Here is a 10,133-nt window from a genome sequence, read left to right on the forward strand (position 1 = left end):
ACATGTATTGACCTTTGTGTATTTAGAAGCCAGACAAGGCCATGAAATCTGACATCTGGCCTTGTTTGGGGCTGTATGGTCAAAGTCACCTCCCTTGGTTCCTCCTTGAGCACTGGCTAGGCTTTGGGAGGGACCCAAGGGGAGGATGAAAGCAGATGTTGCCACACTAGCAGTGCTGTCAGTTTGTTCATTCAGCACTGTCAGAGCTGGGCCCTCTCCCAGCGGGGTTGGAGCCTCACCTGGGGCTGGAGGCACCTGCAGGAATTCCCAGTGCCCAGGAGTGGCTCTGCAGCCCTTGGCTGTGACAGCTTCCCCAGCTGCTGTGTGGGTCTGGGGGATGGTAAAGCCCGAGGGTAAATGCTGCTGGATCTTTCTTAATCACTGCAGGCAATCTTTGGTGGGGATGGTTGGGTGCATTGCTGAGCTGCTCCTTTTGTGATTCTGTGCTGCTCTGAACTGCAGTGAATGACACTGCTTCCTTCAGTAGGAGTCTGTGTCTTTGGTGCTGACCCTGCCCACTGGTAAAACAAAACTGGCACAGTCTGGCCAGATCCCAACAAAATGTCACTTGTTCAGTGTCAGTGTGAGGAATCAGTCTCATCAGAAATTCCCAGCTGGGAAGCCCTTCCCTGGAGTTCCCTGGCTCTGGAGTGGGCTGAGGTCAGAGCCCCGTGTGAGCAGTGGGGCAGTCGGGTAAAAGAGGCTGAACCCCTGGATGTCTTCAAATGCATCCAAAAATTGCACATGAAAAAGGAAAAGACCTTGTGGGTTTGGGCAGACGAGGGTGAATTTTATTAACAACACCAACAGAAGGAAAAACTGTTGTTGAAATACTCCCACACAGAGTGACAAAAAGTTCAAATCTTGAGCTCAGGTTCATTTGTGCAAGTTAAATAGTAACAATAATAATAATAATAATAATAATAATAATAGTAATAACAATAACAATACCAATAACAATAACAATAACAATAACAATAACAATAACAATAATTGATTTTAATAGTTATATATAAGACAGTAATTTATATTTTTATCTATGTAATTAAAAATTGACCCAGTGAAATATGGCTGACAATTATAATATGTCAGCTTTAGCTGCTCACTGTGACACTGAATATCCCACAGAAAAGGTCTGGCCAAGACCCAAATGTCAGTGGTAAGATTAGTGAGATTGTATACAAGGAATAAAGGAGGAAGGGAAGAAATTGGCTATTTTTATAGGATTCGCTGATGCTGTGATGTGGAATGCTTTGTCTGTTACTGTGAAAAATGCAGTGATTAAGACTGCTGGGTTTTTCATATCCCAGACAATCCACAAGCTGCAGGACTGGTTGAACAGGTGAAGGGGTTGTTAAAGGAGCAGTTGAAAAAATGAGGAGATGGGAACCTGTCCCAGATTTGCTCCATGCCCTTAACAATGGCCCATGGGGAAATGGAAACCCGCTGCATGGCTGCACCCAATTTACATTAATGAGCTAAATCAATTATTAGAAGAAATAATAAGTGATGCTGTTAAGATATCCAGTAGTACATGCTGTGAGCTCCAACAAACACAAATGGGGCTCTGCAGAACCTCACGGCCTTGGATTATCTGCTTGCTGGCCAGGGAGGAACCTGGACTATTCCAGGACAGGAATGTGGCAGGAATGTCTATCAGTGCTGGGTTTGAGGTCCAACAATCAGGAATCACCTCAACAGGAAGATCAGGAGAACAGTGGCAGAAGGAAGAAAATTCTCTTGGTGGGATTGGCTCCCAAATTAGAGGCTGCTGTGAAATAAATTTTCAGCAGTTACTGTGATCATTGCAGTGTGAGCACTTGGTGTGTTATGATTTAATGTTAGAGTTGTTGTGACACCTTGTGCTGGAAATGGAGTACTGACACTTGTCTAAAGAGAGACACAGTCTCAAGAAAAAACAGAGGCATTTGATAAAGAACAGAGAATAGCAACTAATTAGGCATGTTTTAAAAGGAATGCAAATTATAGCTCAGAGTAATGAACTTGAACAGCACTTAATTGAAGAACAAGAGGCAATGCCTTTATACCTAATACCTAAATCTAAACTGTGTTATTGAAATTGTTCTGAAGGTTGCAGTTCATCTGTAGGTCAAAGCACTGATTGAAGCATTGAGGCCTCACCAGGCCCTGACTGAGGCCTGAACAACGGGCCCTGAGGCAAAGCTGAGCTCCAGATGAACCTTCCAAGCAAAGGTTATATTTGTATCTGCTCATTAATGAATTTATCTTAATGAATTTATCTTAATGATTTTATATTTATATTGCTAATATTATTAGCAATGTGATCTCTATGTGTTCATGGGTGAAATGTGGATTTACCTTTCTGTATTTAAAAATCAGACAAGGCCCCATCTGGCTTTGTTTGGGGCTGAAGGATCAAAGTCAGCTCCCTTGGTTCCTCCTGGGCCCTGGCCAGGCTTTGGGAGGGACCCAAGAGGAGGATGAAAGCAGATGTTGCCACACTAGCAGTGCTGTCAGTTTGTTCATTCAGCACTGTCAGAGCTGGGCCCTCTCCCAGCGGGGTTGGAGCCTCACCTGGGGCTGGAGGCACCTGCAGGAATTCCCAGTGCCCAGGAGTGGCTCTGCAGCCCTTGGCTGTGACAGCTTCCCCAGCTGCTGTGTGGGTCTGGGGGATGGTAAAGCCTGAGGGCAAATGCTGCTGGATCTTTCTTAATCACTGCAGGCAATCTTTGGTGGGGAGGGTTGGGCGCATTGCTGTGCTTCTGCTTTTGTCATTGTTTTCTAATGAGTATGTGTTTTTCTGAGCTTATGCTTTTGTAATTTTTTGCAGACATACATCCTATAAATTACACAATTTCTTCAGCTGGAGTCTGTATCTTTGGTGCTGACCCTGCCCACTGGCAAAACTGACCCTGTGGGGCTCCCCAGAACCAAGGGGCCCTTGTGACACTGCTGTGCCTTGTGTAACCAGGGGACCATGGTGACCTTGTGGGGCTCCATAGAACCAAGGGGCCCTTGTGACACTGTGAGCCCTCATGGATCCATGGAGACCATTCTGACACTGTGGGGACTTGTGGGGACAGGCTCCATTGTTTTCCTCTCCCTGGCACTGCCCAGTTCAGCCTTTCCCTGCCCCAGCCCCAGCCCAGCAGAGCAGCAGAGTCAGGTCTGGCCCGGCAGCAGGAACTGGAGGCCCTGGAGGTCAGGGACAGCCACTCTGTGTCTGGAATGCTCAGCAGATGCTCAGCTCGGGCAGCTCCTGCTGTCCCAGGGCCAGCCCTGCTGCCCAGCACAGCGCAGAGTTGGCCCCAGGGCTCCTCAGGGAGCTCCTGCTGGCCCAGGGACAGGGCAGCCTCTTGCCAGGGCTCCTCTGCACCCCCACGGGCTCCTGCTCTGCTCCTGGCCCATGCCAGCTGCCCCCAGAGCCCTTCCCAGGGGAACACGTCTGCGCTGGCCCGAGTAGCCATTGCTGCAGCCCCTGCCCTGCTCCCCAGAGCCTGAGCTGGGGCTGCTGCTCTGCAGAGCATGAGGGCTGTGCTGCCTGGGGCCCTGGGTGCCTCTGCTGGGCTCTGCTGCTCAGCCTGGCACACAGAGGCAGCTGATGGTGCTCCCTGCACTGACCCCCTCCCACACAGGCTCTGCGTGGCCATGGAGGGGCTCAGAGGTGCCTGCCTTGCTCCAGGGCTGCCAGAGGGGCTCGGGGCTGCCCTGGATCTTCCTGGGGGAGCTCCCTGAGGGTCAGAGGAGTCAGTGCCCAGACCCCTTTCCCTGTGCCTGCTGTGTCCCTGGGCTGCAGAGCTCTCCTGGCTCACAGCAGACATTCAGTCCCTGATCTCAGGGTGACCCCACCCTGGCCAGGAATGTGCCCAGTGAGCTCCACTCCCTGCTGGTCCCTGGCACACACACTGTCCTTGCCAATACTAACCAATAAGTGACCCTAAGGCATGGCGACTGGGGGACAGACATTTAGGACAGCATATGGGGCAAGGCTTGGGGCGCTGACCCCCGGCCGGTCACTCGACATCCTGGAGCGAAGCTTCTAGATGGAGGGGATGGGATGCTGAGTGATTGACAGAGAGCCAGGGTGGGGATTTGGGGATGATCTCAGCAAGGGAAAGGGATTACACAGGTAAAGGGAGGGGGGTACCATCTGGGATGAACCATTTGGGAAAAAGACGGGGATTCAAAAACAAAACTATTGCAAAGTATTACAAAGTATAAAAACACACTACGAGACACCACCCAGATCTGGTGTTTGCTGCGCAAGTGCCCAGATCCGGAAATTTCCCAGGGCTGGCACAGCCCAAGTCCAGCAATTTGCTGGCACAGAAAGCCAGAATCTGGCAATTTCCTGATGCCAATACAGGTGCCCAGACCTGGTGCTAGCTGCCACTGCCAGTGCTCAGATCTGGATATTTCCCTGTTCTGGCAGAGCCAAGTCCAGGAATTTTCTGGCAAAGAAAGCCAAAACCTTGCAAATACCTGGTGCTGGCCCCACCCAGATCTGGTGTTTGCTGGCACTGCCAGTGCTCAGATCCAGCAGTTTCCCAGTGGCAGCACAGCCCAAGTCCAGCAGTTTGCTGGCACAGAAAGACAAAATCTGGCAATTTTCTGGTGATAGCACGGGCAGCACCCAGATCTGCGGTTAGCTGGCACCGCCAGTGCCCACATCTGGCAATTTCCTGGTGCTGGCACTACCCAAATGCAGCAATTGTCTGGCAAAGAAAGCCAAAGCCCGGCACCGCCCAGATCTGGTGTGTTGGGGTTGGTTTAAAAGAAGAGGGAGACCTCAGCTTAAGGCTGTGGGAAAACCCTCTTTAGTTGGGATCAGCAGGAGCTCCCGCCCATAATCCTCTTGTTCAGTTATGCAGATTGTTACTATAAAATTCTGAGTTCTCTTTGCTACCATTGGTTACTTTATACTGCAAAAACTGTAATATTCTTAATCCTTCCTTCCTCTTGGATCCTTCCCTCAGATCCCACCTTAAACCCCTCCCCATAAATAAATGTATAGAGATATTCCTGCTAGACCCTGGACCCAAGCCTTTTTCTGCTTCTCTCTCTGTACTGTGTACGCCGTCCTGTTTGTTGTGTTTGCCTTCAGTAAAGTTCTGTTTCCAGACAACGAGATGAAAGCAGTCTCTGTCTGTAAAGTTGCCAGAGCTGGTTCTCAGGGAAAACACTGGTCAACAGTGCAGACGAGGACCAGAAGGTTTCACTGGTGTTTGCTGGCACTGCCAGTGCCCAGATCTGGAAATTTCCCTGTTCTGACACAGCCCAAGTGCAGCAATTTCCTGGCACAGAAATCCAAAACTTGTGGCAGCTTCCTGCTACTGGGTCTGGCACCGCCCACATCTTGTGTTTCCTGCACAGGAACCCAGATTTGGAAATTTCCCGATGCCAGCGGTGCCCAAATCCGGCAGATTTCTGTCACTGGCAACGACACCACCCAGATCTGGTGTTTGCTGGCAGTGCCAGCGCCCAGATCTGAAAACTTCCTGGTGCTGGCACAGCCCAAGCCCAGTGATTTGCTGGAACAGAAAGCCAAAGTTTGGAAATCTGCAGGTTCTGGCACCAGTGCCACCATGATCTGGTGTTTGCTGGGACCGCCAGTGCCCAGATTTGGAAATTTCCCAATGCCTTCAAAGCCCAGGTCCAGCAATTTGATTTTAGCCACCTTAGGAAGAGAAGTTCCTCGGACTGTGACTTTCCTTTTTCTTGGAACTGTTTAAACCTGCTCTGGACTGAAAACCCAGACAAACACCGGCAGCTCACACCTGTGGCCCCCCGAGCTCTGGGACGCTGCATTCCAGCACCAGAGGGACTCAGGAGAGACCGAGTGAGCCAACTACAACCCACAAAAAGGACTTTCTGAATTTGCCAACTCTTCAGCACTGTCCGAGACTTTATTTAATATTATTCATTTTTCATGCTTGTGAACACTTTACTTGTTAAATAAACTGGGGTTTTTTTCACTTTTCTCCAGGGAAGTCTTTCCCTGAACTAGTAGGGGGAGGGGCCGCTTGAACTTGCTTTCTAGACAGACCCCTTTAGGAGGTTTCCTCCCCAAATTTGCCCTAAGCCAGCACAAACAGTCACAATGAAAATTTCACCAGTGGCATAATTTCCTGGTGGCAAATCTTGTGACAGAAGCTTGACCTTGTTCTCCATGTGAGATTCTTGGGAAGAGCAGACAGGAGAAGATTCCTGGAAAACTGAAATAGCTTTACAGAAGTGAAATGAAAATGAAAGAAACAATCCAAGATGTTTTCCTCTATTTATTTCTATGCTCCCCTTTTCCATGTTACACTACTTCTCCATCCCAGTAATTCCAGATGCACTGCACCTCTAAGATCGGTGACTTGGTGATTTTTAGACACTCTAAAATCCCATGAGCCACACACAGTTTTCCTTCCCCTGTTTTTACTGGAAAGCAACACTGGAGATGTAAGTGCAGTGCTTGGGTCAGGTAGGAATCCTACCCCAAGGGAAGGTGGCCCGACAGTGTTTGACCCTCAGCAAGGACAATGCACAGCAGCGAGCGAGGGGATCGCTGTGCCAGTGTGCAGGAGTCAGGGCTCTGCATCCGGGCTCAAGGCTGCAAAGTTCCCGTGTTTGGGCAGACGGAGGGGCTGTCCCCGGGGCGCGCGGGGCTCGAACGTGGGGCTCGTGGGGCGAGCGGGGAACGGACACGGGGACGAACGGCCCCGGTGCCTCAGTTGCAGCAGCGGCAGCAGCGGCAGCAGCAGCAGCAGCAGCAGCGGCGAGAGCAGCAAAACAGATAGTTTAAAACTCGCTTTCTCCTATTTTTCTTCCTCTTTCTCTTTGTCCCTTTATTTCTCTTTCTCTCCCTTTCCCGCTGTCGGGCACCCTTCTCTCGGGGTCCCTTGCCCAACGTCCCTCTCCTCTCCCCGCCTCCCTCTCCCCTGCCGGGCTGGGCCATGCCCCCGGCCCGCCCCCGGCCCCAGGCAGGGCTGCCCCGTGCCCGGCCCCGGCCGTCCCGCCGCGGTCTCGCCTCCGCTCGGCTCTGGCCGTACTGGCGGTGGCGCTGCTGGGCGGGCATCAGTGCCTGGTGCGAGGGCGGCATCGCCTCCCTTTGCCTCCGCCTGGCCCGAGCCCGGCCCCGGCCCCGACGCAGGCTCCAGTCCCGGCCCCGGCCCCGGCCCCGGCCCCGGCTCCTCCCGGGGCCCGCGGAGGACACAGGCGGCGCGGCCGCTCCCGCCGCCTCCGCTGCGGCTTCCTCGGCCCGAGCTCCGCCGCTCGGCAGCGCGGCTGCAGGCCCCGAGCCTCCCGTGCCGCGTTCCCGGGAGCGAACGCCTGGGCATGGCCGGCCCGGGGCGGCTGAGGGGCGCTCGGGGGCCATTGCTGGCCCCGGGCCGAGCGCTGACAGCCGCGTCCCGCCCGCAGGGCAGACTCAGCAGGGCCTGACGGAGCAGTACAGGCTGGGTTCGCTGCTGGGGCGCGGCGGCTTCAGCAGCGTCTTCGCGGCCACGCGGCTCTCGGATGGCGCCCCGGTGAGCGGCGGACGAGGAGGAGGGGGCGGAGGAGGAGGAGGGCAGAGAATGGGGCTGGGCAGGGCAGGCGGTGAGCTGAGCCCGCTGCTCTCCTTGGCTTGCAGGTGGCCATCAAAAGGGTGCCACGGAACCGCGTCCTGCACTGGGGCGAGCTGGTGAGTGAGCGGGGCCAGCGGCAGCAGCCGGACCGTGCCGGGCGGGAATGAGCCGGCGCCCAGCAGGGTGGGAGCAGCCAGGATGCCCCGAGGGAGAGCGGGCGTGGGGCCAGCGCAGGGCGCAGAGCATCCCGGGCTGGCTGAGGGCTTCCCCAGACCTGGCACGGCATCGGCCCCACTGACGGCACTGTGCTCCTCCCGCAGCCCGACGGCACCAGCGCACCCCTGGAGATCGTGCTGCTGGCCAAGGTGTCCACTGGCTTCCCTGGTGTGGTCCAGCTGCTGGAGTGGCTCAAGCTCCCCAAGGACATCTTGATAGTGCTGGAGTGGCCAGAGCGGTGTCAGGACCTTCATCGTTTCATTCGGGCACGGCGGTTCCTGCCCGAGGAGGAGGCGTGGGAGCTGTTCCGCCAGGTGCTGGAGGCCGTGCGGCACTGCACCAGCTGCGGGGTCCTGCACTGCTACATCAAACCAGGGAACATCCTGGTTGATCTGGCCACCAGGCAGGCCAAATTGATTGACTTTGGCTGTGGCACCTACCTGCAGGACACAGCCTACACTCATTTTGCAGGTGAGCCCACGCAGGGCTCCTGGGCCCAGCATCTCATGGCCCAACATCTCCCAGCCCAAGCTGGCTGTGGCAGCAGGGATTCTCTCTTTTGCGGCCCTTCATGGCACTGAGTCTTCAGCTGAATTTCTTTTGAAACTCAGGGCTGAGTGGGTAGCCATCTTCCAGCCTTGCTGGCAGCCTTTGCCCCCCACTCTGCCCAGAACTGGTGCTGGGGCAGCCAGCCCAACAAAAACACCCGTGGATGGGGGTAGCAGAGAGGGGGGACTGGAACCTGTGCCCAGCCGGTGTGCAGGTGAGAAAGGGCTTGGACTGCTCCACTCACCTGGTCTGTTGGGGTTCATAATGGTTTTTGGGGCAATGCAGGCAGGGAGGATGAGAGCATGGTTTTTCCCAGCACTGGGTGGGTTCTTCCTTGTTATGGTCAGGCCTTGCCAGGGCTTCCACTGCCCTCTTGAAACACCAGTGGCTTCTTTTCCAACCCCAAGTCTGTACACAAGTCCCAGGTGCTGGTGAGAGGGCAGTGCTCACCCTGTGTGCCACTGGGGCAGCCCCCGCATGTCCAGGGATGCTGGGGCCAGGCTCTGGGAGCAGCAGCATCCCCCTGATGAACTCCATCTGTATTCCATAGGAACACGGTCATACAGCCCCCCGGAATGGACCCACTTTGGCCAGTACTATGGCAAGCCAGCTACCATCCGGTCCCTGGGCATCCTGCTGCACCAGATGGTCTGCGGGAACACCCTTTTAGGAGGGGCCAGAACATCAGTTGGGACCATCAGCTCTCGCTGCCACAACGGCTCTCTCAAGGTGGATCCTCATCTCTGGGCACGGGGGGAATCCCAGTGCTGGGAGACAGCAGTGGGCTCATGAGGATCCTGCGCTGGCAGCTGCTGAGGAGGTGGCAAATGTCCTGCTCTCCTCCAAAACAGGGAGTTGATGGGGAAGTTCAGACCCAGCTTTGAGCACATCCAGCATGGCCTGGGCATGGGAATGGTGGGGCAAAGCCAATAGGAGCCTTCTCCAACTAACTGGTGGTTTCTGGTTTCTCTGCCCAGAGTGCCAAGATCTGATCAGGCGGTGTTTATCCATGCTGGACTTGGAAAGGCCCTCATTAGAAGACCTGTTCTGTCATCCTTGGATGCAGGATATTAATCTGCCCTAGAAGAAGGGAGAGAGCCACAGGCACACTTTGATCCAGGGCCCTGGTAAGTTCCAGCTCCACACATGCCTTGGCAATGAGAAGCAAAGGAACCCAGCCCTTTTTGTGCTGCCAGTGTCACTGCACCGGGGTCATGGAATGGGAACATACAGCCCTTGTGCTGGAGCTGAGCTGCTCTGCCCAGCGCTGGTGGCCGCCATCCCATCTGGTTTTGCTTGTCCTGGTTTCCTGACAGCTGGGGCCCTGGGCAGAGCCCTGAGAGCCTGGTCTGCCCCCAGGGAAGGAGAAGGAGCCCCTGGAGAAGCTGTACCGGGTGGAGCTGCTGCTGCTGGAGAGAGTGAGGGTGACACCAAGGATGACAAGCTCTTCCTCAGCCTGGCCAGCTGAAGATGATGGACTTTGATTCCGGCACCTTCATCAAAGCCAGGCTCCACAGTGAATTTGCAGATGAGTCCACATGCAGGGGGATGCTCTCAGATTTGGGCATTGCCCAGCCTGGCTGGGAACCAAAGGTTCCCCCTTTGCTGGGGCAGATGCAACTCATTCTTCAGTGGCTGCCCAGCTGCTTTTGGCAGGGCTGGAGGATGGGCTGGGGTGGGTACGAAATGGGAGTGGGCTCCTGGCCCTGCCAAAAGCCCCCAGCACCCACCGTGCCCCGGGCTGGGGCTGGGGCTGGGGCAGCCAGCCCGACACAAACAAAGCCCCATGGTGGGAGCAGAGGTGGGACTCCAGAACCTGTGCACAGCTGCTTT

The sequence above is a fragment of the Melozone crissalis genome, unplaced genomic scaffold (genome assembly GCF_028551555.1).
Source record: "Melozone crissalis strain CALT ecotype California unplaced genomic scaffold, PUWL_Pcris_2 ptg000046l_1, whole genome shotgun sequence".
Taxonomy (NCBI): Eukaryota; Metazoa; Chordata; class Aves; order Passeriformes; family Passerellidae; genus Melozone; species Melozone crissalis.